General features: G+C 34.8%; 2 long non-coding RNA genes across 6 annotated transcripts in view; one reads left to right on the top strand and one right to left on the bottom strand.

The window, feature by feature from the left end:
• The window catches only part of LOC132597272 (uncharacterized), a 399,384-nt gene that overhangs the window by 341,165 nt on the left and 43,775 nt on the right, over positions 1-14,444 (top strand). The window lies entirely within an intron of this gene.
• The window catches only part of LOC132597273 (uncharacterized), a 318,142-nt gene continuing 305,115 nt past the window's right edge, over positions 1,418-14,444 (bottom strand). For all 3 annotated transcript variants that reach the window (XR_009563801.1, XR_009563802.1, XR_009563800.1), the window contains 2 exons: positions 3,816-3,902; positions 1,418-3,171 (listed from right to left, as the gene is read on the bottom strand). This is a non-coding gene — a long non-coding RNA (uncharacterized lncRNA). The remainder of the gene's footprint in view (positions 3,172-3,815; positions 3,903-14,444) is intronic.

Raw genomic sequence — 14,444 nt, 5'->3', positions numbered from 1 at the left:
AAAAAAACGCTGAAATAAAGTACCAAATTAGATACAAAATTAGTTAAAGTCCTACAGGGCAATAAAACCATCACAGCTTAACAGTTTTACAGAACTGTAAAATGGCCCTATGCAGTTGTGTAAACAAAGTTATATTCCCTTAGAGCATATTAGAAACAGCTAGGGAGTTTTAAAAAATACTGATAACTAGGTCTTACCCCAAATACTCCCATCTACTTGGAAACTGAGTAAGGCCTGAGCAGCGGGATTTTTAAAACCTCCCCCAGTGATTCTAACGTGCAACCAAGTTTGAGAACCTCTGCCCTAGAAAGTGGCACGGACTTTTACAAGGGCTTTCAGCAATTTGCCCTCGAGCCTTGCTATTCAAAATGTGTAGCATCGTCTAGCAGCACTGCAGAATCTGGGTTCCCCACTCCACATGCACTGAGTCAGAATCTGCATTTTAAAAATATCACCGGGTCATTCAGGTCATTAATAATAAAGTTGGAGAAGCATTTCTTTTCTTTAATTTTTTTTTAAAGATTTTTTTTTTTCAATGCCGACCATTTTTAAAGTCGTTATTGAATTTGTTACAATATTGCTTCTGTTTTGTTTTGGTTTTTTGGCCTGAGGCATGTGGGATCATAGCTCCCCAACCAGGGATCAAACCCGTACCCTCTGCATTGGAAGGCAAAGTCTTAACCACTGGACCACCAGGGAAGTCCCTGGAGAAGCACTTTTGTGACACGATATTGAAAGGACTTGCAATCATTTTTTTCCCCTTATTTCCAAGTTTTAGAAAAATTTTCCTAAGATAATACCAGTAAGAAATTGCCAAATATTTCTAAAAAGGCCACAAATAGCACTGTAACAGTAGGAATGCTGGTGGAGAGGGGAATCAACTCTAAGCTTGAAACCCTGCTCTAGATCAGGCAATGGCCCCACTTCCCAGGAGCCTCAGCCCCAGATGCAGTAGGACTGGGAGTATTTAAGATGAATGGATGGGTGTTTAAGGGATCTTAAGGGTAAGCATCATGTTCTATGTATCACCTTTACTAAGGGCTGCTGGGAACTGGGCCAGTGAGGGGTGGGGCCACCCACATGTGCCAATCATTTTTAATAATCATGTAACAAGCACAGCATAGGAGCTATGAAGAAAAAAAGTAGAAAGAGTATTTGAATACTAATTAGGGAAAAATACAAATTTTCAGTGAAAGTATTTTTTTTTTATTGAAGTTTAGTTGATTTACAATGCTGTGCCAATCTCTGCTATACAGCATGGTGACTCAGTTATACACATTCTTTTTTTAATATTCTTATCCATTTTGGTTTATCCCAGGAGATTGGATATACTTCCCTGGGCTATACAGTAGGACCTTGCTGTTTATCCATTCTAAATGTAATAATTTGCATCTACCAACCCCAAAGTCCCAGTTGATCCCTCTCCCTCCCCCTCTCCCCCTTGGCAACCGCAAGTCTGATCTCTCAAGTCTGTGAGCCTGTCTCTGTTGTATAGATAGGTTCATTTGTGCCATATTTTAGATTCCGCATACAAGTGATATATGGTATTTGTCTTTCTCTTTCTGACTTAACTTCACTTAGTATGATAATCTCTAGCTGCATCCCTCTTGCTGCAAGTGGCATTATTTTGTTCTTTTTTATGGCTAAGTAGTATTCCACTGTATATATGTACCACATCTTCTTATCCATTCATCTGCCAATGGACATTCAGGTTGTTTCCATGTTTTGGCTATTGTGAATAGTGCTGCTATGAACATAGGGGTGCATGTATCTTTTTGAATTATGGTTTTGTCCAGGTATATGCCTAGGAGTGGGATTGCTGGATCATACAGTAATTCTATTTTTAGTTTTCTGAGGAACCTCTGTACTGTTTTCCATAGTGGTTGCAGCAACTTACATTCCCACCAACAGTGTAGGAGGGTTCCCTTTTCTCCACACCCTTCCCAGCATTTGTTATTTAGTGAAAGTATTTTAAACAACTTACCCAGCATCAAGTTGCTAAAATTTTGATGGTGAATGTGTCAACCCAAACTTAGTGTTAACTGCATTTTGTGAAAGATTGACAGGGGAGTTTACTGCCTTTTGAGTATGAAAATTTAGGGCATGGTTATCCGGCAACAAGACCTTTGATATGGCAATTGACACCTCAGGAAACATAAACAATGTTCTTACATGGAGCTTTCCAGAAATATTAAATGAATTTCACTTTAGCCTGAAAGAATGACAACTATACATCTTGGATTTTCAAAGTCATTGCCAATTTTCAATCTTTTAAATTCATAAATTTATTCATTAGATATTAAGTACTAGGTACTTTCCTAGGTTTACAATGACATACTAAAAAACATGGCTCTTGCCTTCATGGAGCTAACAGTCTAGTAAGGAACAAGGATATTAAACAATGAATAAAGATTACAAATATTATTGTCATACTGAGTGAAGTAAGTCAGAGAAAGAAGTATCATCTGACATCGCTTATATGGGGAATCTAAAAAAAAAATGATACAAATGAACTTATTTACGAAACAGAAACAGACTCACAGGCTTAGAGACTGAACTCATGGTTACCAAGGGGGGAAGGGTGGAGGGGAGGAATAATTAGGGAGTTTGGGATTGACATGTACACACTGCTATATTTAAAATGGATAACCAACAAGGACCTACTGTACAGCACAGGGAAATCTACTCAATATTCAGTAACAACCTAATTGGGAAAAGAATTTGAAAAAGAATAGATATATGTATATGTATAACTGAATCATTCTGTTGTACACCTGAAACTAGCACAACATTGTTAATCAACTATTCTCCAATATAAAATAAAAAGTTAAAAATAAAAAACAAATGTTATTGTTATAACAAATCTTGATAAGTGTACTAAAAGAACAGGGTGATTTCAATGAAAATGACATTCAATATGTAACTAAATGTGATTTATTATCTATAACTTTACAAGGCTTTATCAATAAGTTCCCAAGTCATAAAACAATTTCAATCATAAAATATATGAATTTCACAAAGGCCGCCAAATGCACTCAACTCTGCTTAACTCCTCAAATGGTAAGAAACATCCAAAAGCTCTGACAATGCTTCTCTGACATTCTTTCTTCATTATGGCAATATGGGTGGTTTTCTCTGAGCAGCTGAATGTGTGATGTGTCTTCCAAAGACCTAAAGATTACAGAGACTTTAGTTAGAGTGACTGAAATGACACACAGATATTGATTCAGGTACCTTAAATCCTTTCTGGAATATTAATGGAAATCATAGAATCATATGTGTATACATATATCATACTGATATATATATATATATATACTTATATCACACTGATATATGAATAATACTATATATGTGGTGTGATATTGGAGATTGTGTGTGTATGTGTATATATCCATACACACACACACACACAAAACATATTTCCACTTACATATATATTTAGATAATCTCCAATTTCAAAGACTCTGATTTGGTCTCATATTTTTTATTAAACCTGGTAGAGAACTACAGATATCATTACAAATGAAAGATTTGGAGCCTCTGTGTGATAAGATTGCCTGAAGTGTTTTCTTAGTTTTGGGCTTGTTTTGTTTTGTCTTGTCTGTTTCTTCATGGCTATATAAATGTGTTTGTCCTCTCTAGCTAATATACTTGGTCTTACCATACTTAAGTTCAGCCTTGATAGTAACTATTATCTTTTGCATTATTTATTCAAAAGCCGCCTCTCCCCTTAACTCATTCATTGCTTTCATTATTCCTGGTTCCCCTGACCCCTTACCTCTAAGCATCAGCTCCTGATGCCTGTTACTTACCCTCCTGACTCTGTGATGGTCAGTTTGAAACATGCTTCTCATGTTGTGATCCTCAGAACACATAGATCTAAAACTCAAATTCTCCTTCTTCCAAAGAGCCCAGGAATAGGAAATTTGCCATATTATTTAACAATAAAAGAAATGTACACATAATTAATAAAGCACTGAATCAAGTGGTCCTTCCACACTGTCAACTCCTGAATGATTTTTTCCTTTTTTTCCCCCAGTTTTATTGAGATACAATTGACACATAACATTGTATGAGTTTTAGGTAAACAATATGGTGATTTGATACATGTATATATAGTGAAATATATACCACAATAATTCTAGTTAATCTATCACCACACATAGTTAAAATTTTTTCTTATGATAAGAAATTTAAGATCCACTCTCTTAGCAACTTCCGAATTATAATACAGTATTATTAACTTCACTCATCATGCTATACGTTACATCCCAGAACTTAGTAATCTTATAACTGGGAGTTTGTACCTTTTCAACACTTTCACCCACACCTGTCCCCCATCTGGCAACCACCAATGTGTTGTAAGTTTGTTTCTTTAACTCAATATATAAATGATATAAATTTGACATATAAATGCAGTATTTCTCTCAGTCCAATATATTTTACCATATTGTTGAAAGTGACAGGATCTCCTTTTTGTTATGACAAATAATATTCCATTGTATGTATATGTGTGTGTGTGTATATTTTCTTTATCCATTAATCATTCAGTAGACACTTAGGTTGTATCCATGTTTGGCTATTGTAAATAATGCTGCAATAAACATGCAGATATCTTTTCAAGACAGTGACTTAATTTCCTTTATATGTATTCAAAGGTGATATTGCTGGATCATTGGGTAGTTCTTTTTAATTTTTTGCAGAACCTCCATACTGTTTTCTACAGTGTCTGCACCAATTTACATTTCCGGGAACATTGCACAGGGTCCCCTTTCCTCCACAGCCTAGCCAACATTTGTTATCTCTCGTCTTTTTGATGATAACTTGTCTAACAGGCGTGAGGTGATATCTCATTTTGGTTTTGATTTGCATTTTCCTGATGATTAATGATGTTGAATACCTTTTCATGTACCTGTAAGCTATTTGTATCTCTTTGGAAAAATGTCTATTCAGTTCTTTTGCCCATTTTTTAATGGACTGTTTGGGTGGTTTTTGCTATTGAGTTGTATATGTTCTTTATATTGAGTTGTATATGTTCTTTATAGATTTTGGACATTAACCCTTATCAGATATGATTTGCAAATATTTTCTCCTATTCTGTAGATTCCCTTTCATTTTATTGATGGTTTCTTTGGCTGTACAGAAGCTTTTTAGTTTGACATAGTCTCACTTGTTTATTTGTACTTTTATTGCTTTTGTTTTAGGTATCAAATCCAAAAAGAATCATTGCAAAAATCAATGTCAAGGAGCTTTATCCCTATGTTTTCTTCTAGAAGTGTTATGGTTTCAGGTCTTACACTCAAGTCTTTCATGCATATTGAGTTCATTTTTAAATATGCTATAAGATAGTGATCCAGTTTTCCCAACACCATTATTAGCCTGTTATTTCCTCTTCTATGTTCTTGGCTCCTTTGTCATAAATTAGTTGATCATATGTGTGGGTTCATTTCTGGGTTATCTATTATATTCCATTGATCCATGTGTCTTATTTTAATGCCAATATCATACTGTTTTGATTACTATAGCTTTGTAATATAGTTTGAAATCAGGAACTGTGATACCTCTAACTTTGTTCTTCTTTCTCAATATTGCTTTGACTATTCAGAGTCTTTTGTGGTCCCATACAAATTTTAGGATAGTATATTTTTGTGGAAAACTGCCATTGAAATTTTGATAGGGATTGCATTCAATCTGTAGATTACTTTGTGCAATATGAATATTTTAACAACAGTAATTTTTCCAATCCACGAGCACAGAACATCTTTCTATTCATTTGTGTCATCTTCAATTTCTTTCATCAATGTCTAATAGTTTTCATTGTGCAGGTCTTTCACCTTGGTGGTTAAATTTATTCCTAGATATTTTATTCTTTTTGTTGTAAGTGGATTATTTTCTTACTTAATTTCTCTTCATTCATCATTAGTGTATAGAAATGCAACTAATTTTGTATATATATTTTATATCCTGTAATTTACTTGAACTTGCCCATTAACAGGTTTTTTTTTTTTTTTTTGGCACAGTCTTTAGGGTTTTCTATGTATACTATCATATTATCTACAAATAGAGACTTCTTCCTTTCCAAGTTGGATAATTTTTATTTCTTGCCTAATTGCTCTAACTAGGACTTCCAGTGCTATGTTAAATAAAAGTGACAAGGGTGAGCATCCTTTTCTTGTTTCTGATTTTAGAACAAAGGCTTTCAGTTTTTCACTGTTGAGTATTATGTTCACTGTGGGTTTGTCATATACAGCTTTCATTATGTTGAGACATGTTCCCTTTATACCCACTTTATTGAGAATTTTTATCATGATTGGATGTTGAATTTTGTCAAATGCTTTTTGTGCATCTATTAAGATGACATATGGGGCTTCCCTGGTGGCGCAGTGGTTGAGAGTCCGCCTGCCGATGCAGGGGACACGGGTTCATGCCCTGGTCCGGGAAGATCCCACATGCCGCGGAGTGGCTGGGCCCATGAGGCATGGCCGCTGAGCCTGCGTGTCCGGAGCCTGTGCTCCACAACGGGAGAGGCCACAGCAGTGAGAGGCCTGCGTACCGCAAAAAAAAAAAAAAAAGATGACATATGATTTTTACCCTTCATTTTGTTAATGTGATGTACCACATTGATTGATCTGCAGATGTTGAACATTTTTGTGTCCCTGAAATAAATCCCACTTGATCATGGTGCATGATCTTTGACTGCATAGTTGAATTTCATTTGCTAATATTTTGTTCAGAATTTTTGCATTTTGTTCCTCAGAGATACTGGCCTGTATTTTATTTTCTGTAGTGGCCTTGTCTAGTTTTAGTATGAGTAAAACTGGCCTCATAAAGTTTGTTTAGAAATGTTCCCTCCTCTTGTATATTTTGGAAGAGTTTGAAAGGATTTGTAATTCTTTAATTTTTTGATAGAATTTACCAGTGAAGCCATCTGGCTTAACTTTTGTTTGTTGATGGGTTTTGGATTACTGATTCCATCTCCTTACTAGCACTTGGTCTGTTCAGATTTTCTGTTTCTCCATAAATTAGTCTTAATAGGTTGTATCATTTTAGGAATTTATTTTTTCTAGGTTGTCTAGTTTGGTGGCATATATCAGTCTCTTATGATCCTTATGATTTTCTTTCTGTGGTATAGTCTCCTCTTATTATAACATCTCTTTCATTTCTAATTTTTTTAAAATCCTCTTTTTTCTTTGTGACTCTAGCTAAGGGTTTTTCTATTTTATCGTTTCAAAAGACCAACTCTTAGTTTTATTGTTCTTTTCTATTGTCTCTTATTCTCTTTTTCATTTATCTCCTCTCTGATCTTTGCTGTTTTTTTCATTCTACTAACTTTGAGCTTAATTAGCTTTTCTTTTCTAGCTCCTTGAGGTGTAAAGTTAGGTTGTTTGAGATCTTTCTTATTTCTTGATGTAGCTGTTTATCACTATGAACTTCCTTCTTAGAACTGCTTTTGCTTCATCCCATATAAGTTTTGGCATGTTGTATTTCTATTTTCATTTGTCTCGATATTTTTTTTAATTTCTTCTTTGACACATTGGTTTTACAGTAGGAAAAATTTAATTTTCACATATATGTGAATTTTCCAGTTTTTTTCTTCTTGTAATTGATCTGATTTTGTAACATTGTGGTTCAAAAAAATGCCTGATATGATTTCAGTCTTTTTAAATTTACTAAGGCTTGTTTTGTGGTCTAACATATGGTAAATCCTGAAGAATGTTCTAAGTGCACTTGAAAAGAATGTTTATTCTGCTATTTGGGGATGGATATTCTGTAAATATCTTAGTGAAGTGTTTCCTTATTGATATTCTGTCTTGATGATCTAACCATTGTTGAAAATGAAGTCCTTCACTATTTTTGTATTGCTGTCTATTTCTTCCTTCATTTCTGTTAATATTTGCTTTATGTATTTAGTGTTTCTATGTTGGGTGAATGAATATTTATAAATGTTATATCCTCTTGTTAGATTGATGCCTTTATCATTGTATAATAACCTCCTTTGTCTCTTATAACAGTCTTTGGCTTAAAGCCTGTTTTGTCTGACATAAGTATAGCTACCCCTGTTTTTCTTCAGTTTCCTTTTGCATGGAGTATATTTTTCCATCTCTTCATTTTTAATCTGTGTTTGTTCTCAAAACAGAAGTGAGTCTCCTGTAGCAGCCAATAGTTGGATTGTTTATTTATCCATTCAGCATCCTGTCTTTTGATTAAATATAAATGGACTGAATTCTTCAAAGTAATTATTGATAAGTGTGGCCTTACTATTCCTATTTATGATTGTTTTTTGGCTCTTTTACAGGTCTTTTGTTCCTCTCTTCCTCTGTGATTTGGTGATTTTGTATGGTGGTATGCTTAGATTCCCTTCTCTTTATATTTTGTGTATCAATTATAAATTTTTGCTTTGGAGTTACCATAAAGCTTGTATAAAACATCTTGTATTTATAATAGCCTATTTAAGCTGATAACAACTTATGTTTGAATGCATATTAAAGCTGTAGCTTTTTACTCTTCCCTCTCATATTTTGTTTTTGTTGTCACAGTTTACATCTTTGGTCCTGCATATTCATAAACAAATTATTGTAGTTATAGGTAGTTTTACTACCTTTGTCTTTTAACCTTCATAGTAGATTTATAAGTGATTTACCCGCCACCATTACAACACTAGAGGATTCTGATTTAACTATATATTTACCTTTACCATTAAGATTTATACTTTGATATGTTTTTCTCTTACGGATTAGTGCCCTTTTGTTTCACCTTGAAGAATTCCATTTACTATTTCTTCTAAGGCCAGTCTAGTGGCGATGAACTCCTTCACTTTTGCTTGTCTAGAAAACTCTTTGTCTCGTCTTCAAATCTGAGGGACTTTTCTGGGTAGAATATTCTTTGCTGGCAGTTTTCTTTTCTTTTCTTTTCTTTTACACTTTGAATATATTGGCCACTTCCTTCTGGTATGCAAGTTTCTGAATAAAATTCTGCTGATAGTCTTACGGAGAAACCCTTGTACATAAAAAGTTGTTTTCCTCTTGCTGCTTTTAAGATTCTCTCCTTGTCTTCAGCTTTTGTTAATTTAATTGTAATGTGTCTTGGTGTGGTCATTTTGAGTGCATCTTATTTGGAACTTTTTGGTCTGCTTGGATCTGGATGTCTGTTTTCTTCCCCAGGTTAGGAAAGTGTTCAGCTATTGTTCTTCCAATAAGGTTTCTGCCTCTTTCTCTGTCTTCCTCTTCTGGGACCCTTATAATGCAAATATGTGTCCACTTGATGATTTACCTTAAGCTACCTTCACTCTGTTTCATTCTTTTTTGGGGGGTGGGGGTCCTCTGACTGGATGAATTCCACTGCCCTGTCTTAAAGTTCACTGATCCCTTCTTCCACTTCACCTAGGCTGCTGCTGAACCCCTCTATTTAATTTTTCAGTTATTATATTTTTCAGCTCTGTGATTTCTGTTTGGCACTTTCTTATGTTTTCTCTCTTGAAAATTTCCCTTTGTTCATGCATTGTTCTGTTGACCTCAGTGAGCATCTTTATGATCATTATTTTGAACTCTATTTTATTAGGGTCTGTTTCTGGAGTTTTATCCTCTTAATTTGGGGAAATATTTCTTTTTCTTTGTTTCTTTATGTTGGTTTCTGTGCATTAGATAAAACAGCCACCCTCTTAGTCTTGAAGGAGTGGTCTCATGTAGGAAATGAAGCTTATTGTTTAGCTGGGTGCTAGCTGTTGGTTGTTTCTCAAACCTCTGTGTTTGAGAAACATCTGTGATTCTCTCCAAAGGCAATACACTCCTTATTTACAAAAGCCTCATCCTCTCTATCTTGCACAAAAACGACGGTAGGAGCAGTGCTGTTGATCAGGAGAAAGAAGGCAGGAGCAGTGCCTCTGAGATGAATTTTTCTTAATATGAACAGAACAAAGGAGCAATAATGTGTAAGCTTTCTCAGGGAAAGTTCCCTTTAGATGATAGAAGAAATGAAGTTTCTCTGCTGTTAAATATAAAAGGATTATGGTGAGAATTCAAACTATAGAAATGTTTAATTCATTCATATAATTCAAAATATCAATATTTATTGCCTGACATAATGGCAGGCATTAAGCTAGATACTGGGCATAAAGTTTTGAAAGACACAATATAGTTCTACTTTTATAGATCTTATGGTCCAATGGGATGAACAGGTAGTAAACAACAATAACAATTCATTTTATTTTTTTAATTTATATCTTATATTGGAGTATAGTTTATTTACAATGTTAGTTTCATGTATACAGCAAAGTGATTCAGTATATATATATATATATATATATATATATATATATATATATATATATTCTTTTTCAGATTCTTTTCCCACTTAGGTTTTTACGGAGTATTGAATAGAGTATCCCATGCTATGCAGGAGGTACTTGTTGATTATTTTATATATAGTACTGTGTATATGTTAATCCCAAATTCCTAATTTATCCCTTCCTGCCATCTCTCCCCTTTGGTAACCATAAGTTTCTTTTCTAAGTCTGTGAGTTTGTTTCAGTTTTGTAAATAAGTTCATTTGTATCATATTTTTAGATTCCACATATAAGTGATATCGTATGATATATGTCTTCTTTGTCTGACTTCACTGATTTTTTTTAACATCTTTATTGGAGTATAATTGCTTTACAATGTGGTGTTAGCTTCTGCTTTATAACAAAGTGAATCAGTTATACATATACATATGTTCCCATATCTCTTCCTGCTTGCATCTCCCTCCTTCCCACCCTCCCTACGCCACCCCTCTAGGTGGTCACAAAGCACCGAGCTGATCTCCTTGTGCTATGCGGCTGCTTCCCACTGCTATCTATTTTAGGTTTGGTAGTGTATATATGTCCATGCCACTCTCTCACTTTGTCACAGCTTACCCTTCCCCCTCCCCATATCCTCAAGTCCATTCTCTAGTAGGTATCTGTCTTTATTCCCGTCTTACCCCTAGGTTCTTCATAACTTTTTTATTCTTACATTCCATATATATATATGTTAGCATACGGTATTTGTTTTTCTCTTTCTGACTTACTTCACTCTGTATGACAGACTCTAGGTCCATCCACCTCACTACAAATATCTCAATTTCATTTCTTTTTATGGCTGAGTAATATTCCATTGTATATATGTGCCACATCTTCTTTATCCATTCATCCAATGATGGACATTTAGGTTGTTTCCATCTCCTGGCTATTGTAATAGAGCCGCAATGAACATTTTGGTACATGACTCTTTTTGAATTATGCTTTTCTCAGGATATATGCCCAGTACTGGGATTGCTGGGTCATATGGTAGTTCTACTTTCAGTTTTTTAAGGAACCTCCATACTGTTCTCCAGGTGGCTGTACCAATTCATATTCCCACCAGCAGTGCAAGAGTGTTCCCTTTTCTCCACACCCTCTCCAGCATTTATTGTTTCTAGATTTTTTGATGATGGCCACTCTGACTGGTGTGAGATGATATCTCATTGTAGTTTTGATTTGCATTTCTCTAATGATTAATGATGTTGAGCATTCTTTCATGTGTTTTTTGGCAGTCTGTATATCTTCTTTGGAGAAATGTCTGTTTAGGTCTTCTGCCCATTTTTGGATTGGGTTGTTTGTTCTGTTGTTATTCAGCTGCATGAGCTGCTTGTAAATCTTGCAGATTAATCCTTTGTCAGTTGCTTCATTTGCAAATATTTTCTCCCATTCTGAGGGTTGTCTTTTGGTCTTGTTTATGGTTTCCTTTGCTGTGCAAAAGCTTTGAAGTTTCATTAGGTCCCATTTGTTTATTTTTGTTTCTATCTCCATTTCTCTAGGAGGTGGGTCAAAAAGGATCTTGCTGTGATTTATGTCATAGAGTGTTCTGCCTATGTTTTCCTCTAAGAGTTTGATAGTGTCTGGCCTTACATTTAGGTATTTAATCCATTTTGAGTTTATGGTGTTAGGGAGTGTTCTAATTTCATACTTTTACATGAACCTGTCCAGTTTTCCCAGCACCACTTACTGAAGAGGGTGTCTTTTCTCCACTGTATATTCCTGCCTCTTTTATCAAAGATAAGGTGACCTTATGTGTGTGGGTTTATCTCTGGGCTTTCTACCCAGTTCCATTAATCTATATTTCTGTTTTTGTGCCAGTACCATACTGTCTTGATTACTGTAGCTTTGTAGTATAGTCTGAAGTCAGGGAGCCTGGTTCCTCCAGCTCCATTTTTCATTCTCAAGAATGCTTTGGCTATTCGGGGTCTTTTGTGTTTTCATACAAATTGTGAAATTTTTTGTTCTAGTTCTGTGAAAAATGCCAATGGTAATTTGATAGGGATTGCATTCAATCTGTAGATTGCTTTGGGTAGTAGAGTCATTTTGAAAATATTGATTCTTCCAATCCAAGAACATGGTATATCTCTCCATCTATTTGTATCATCTTTAATTTCTTTCATCAGTGTCTTATAGTTTTCTGCATACAGGTCTTTTGTGTCCTTAGGTAGGTTTATTCCTAGATATTTTATTCTTTTTGTTGCAGGGGTAAATGGGAGTGTTTTCTTAATTTCACTTTCAGATTTTTCATCATTAGTGTATAGGAATGCCAGAGATTTCTGTACATGAATTTTGTATCCTGTTACTTTACCAGATTCATTGAATAGCTCTAGTAATTTTCTGGTAGCATCTTTAGGATTCTCTATGTATAGTATCATGTCATCTGCAAACAGTGACAGCTTTACTTCTTTTCCGATTTGGATTTATTTAATTTTTTCTTCTTTGATTGCTGTGGCTAAAACTTACAAAACTATGTTGAGTGGTGAGAGTGGGCAACCTTGTCTTGTTCCTGATCTTAGCGGAAATGCTTTCAGTTTTTCACCACTGAGAATGATGTTGGCTGTGGGTTTGTCATATATGGCCTTTATTGAGGAAAGTTCCCTCTATGCCTACTTTCTGCAGGGTTTTTATCATAAATGGGTGTTGAATTTTGTCGAAAGTTTTCTCTGCATCTATTGAGATGATAATATCGTTTTTCTTCTTCAATTTGTTAATATGGTGTATCACGTTGATTTATTTACGTATATTGAAGAATCCTTGCATTCCTGGAATAAACCCCACTTGATCATGGTGTATGATCCTCTTAATGTGTTGTTGGATTCTGTTTTCTAGTATTTTGTTGAGGATTTTTGCATCTATGTTCATCAGTGATATTGGCCTGTAGTTTTCTTTCTTTCTGACATCTTTGTCTTGTTTTGGTATCAGGGTGATGGTGGCCTCATAGAATGAGTTTGGGAGTGTTCCTCCCTCTGCTATATTTTGGAAGAGTTTGAGAAGGATAGGTGTTAGCTATTCTCTAAATGTTTGATAAAATTCACCTGTGAAGCCATCTGGTCCTGGGCTTTTGTTTGTTGGAAGATTTTTAATCACAGTTTCAATTTCAGTGCTTGTGATTGGTCTGTTCATATTTTCTATTTCTTCCAGGTTTAGTCTCAGCAGGTTGTGCATTTCTACGCATTTGTCCATTTTTTCCAGGTTGTCCATTTTATTGGCATAGAATTGCTTGTAGTAATCTTTCATGATCCTTTGTATTTCTACAGTGTCAGCTGTTACTTCTCCTTTTTCATTTCTAATTCTATTGATTTGAGTCTTCTCCCTTTTTTTCTTGATGAGTCTGGCTAATGGTTTATCAATTTTATCTTCTCAAAGAACCAGTTTTAGTTTTTTTGATCTTTGCTATTGTTTCCTTCATTTCTTTTTCATTTATTTCTGATCTGATCTTTATGGTTTCTTTCCCACTGCTAACCTTGGGGTTTTTTGATCTTCTTTCTCTAATTGCTTTAGGTGCAAGGTTAGGTTGTTTATTCGAGATGTTTCCTGTTTCTTAAGGTAGGATTGTATTGCTGTAAACTTCCTTCTTAGAACTGCTTTTGCTGCATCCCATAGGTTTTGGGTCGTTGTGTCTTCATTGTCATTTGTTTCTAGGTATTTTTTGATTTCCACTTTGATTTCTTCAATGATCACTTGGTTATTAAGTAGTGTATTGTTTAGCCTCCATGTGTTTGTATTTTTTACAGATCATTTCCTGTAATTGATATCTAGTCTCATAGCATTGTGTTCAGAAAAGATACTTGATACGATTTCAGTTTTCTTAAATTTACCAAGGCTTGATTTGTGACCCAAGATATGATCTATCCTGGAAAATGTTCCACGAGCACTTGAGAAAAATGTGTATTCTGTTGATTTTGGATGGAATGTCCTATAAATATCAATTAAGTCCATGTTTTTTAATGTGTCATTTAAAGCTTGTGTTTCTTTATTTTCATTTTGGATGATCTGTCCATTGATGAAAGTGGGGTGTTCAAGTCCCCTATGATTGTGTAACTGTCAATTTCCCCTTTTATGGCTGTTAATATTTTCCTTATGTATTGTGGTGCTCCTCTGTCGGGTGCATAAATATTTACAATTG

This window comes from Globicephala melas, chromosome 4 (genome assembly GCF_963455315.2).
Source record: "Globicephala melas chromosome 4, mGloMel1.2, whole genome shotgun sequence".
In the NCBI taxonomy this organism is placed as follows: Eukaryota; Metazoa; Chordata; class Mammalia; order Artiodactyla; family Delphinidae; genus Globicephala; species Globicephala melas.
This window is presented reverse-complemented; position numbering and strand designations above follow the sequence as displayed.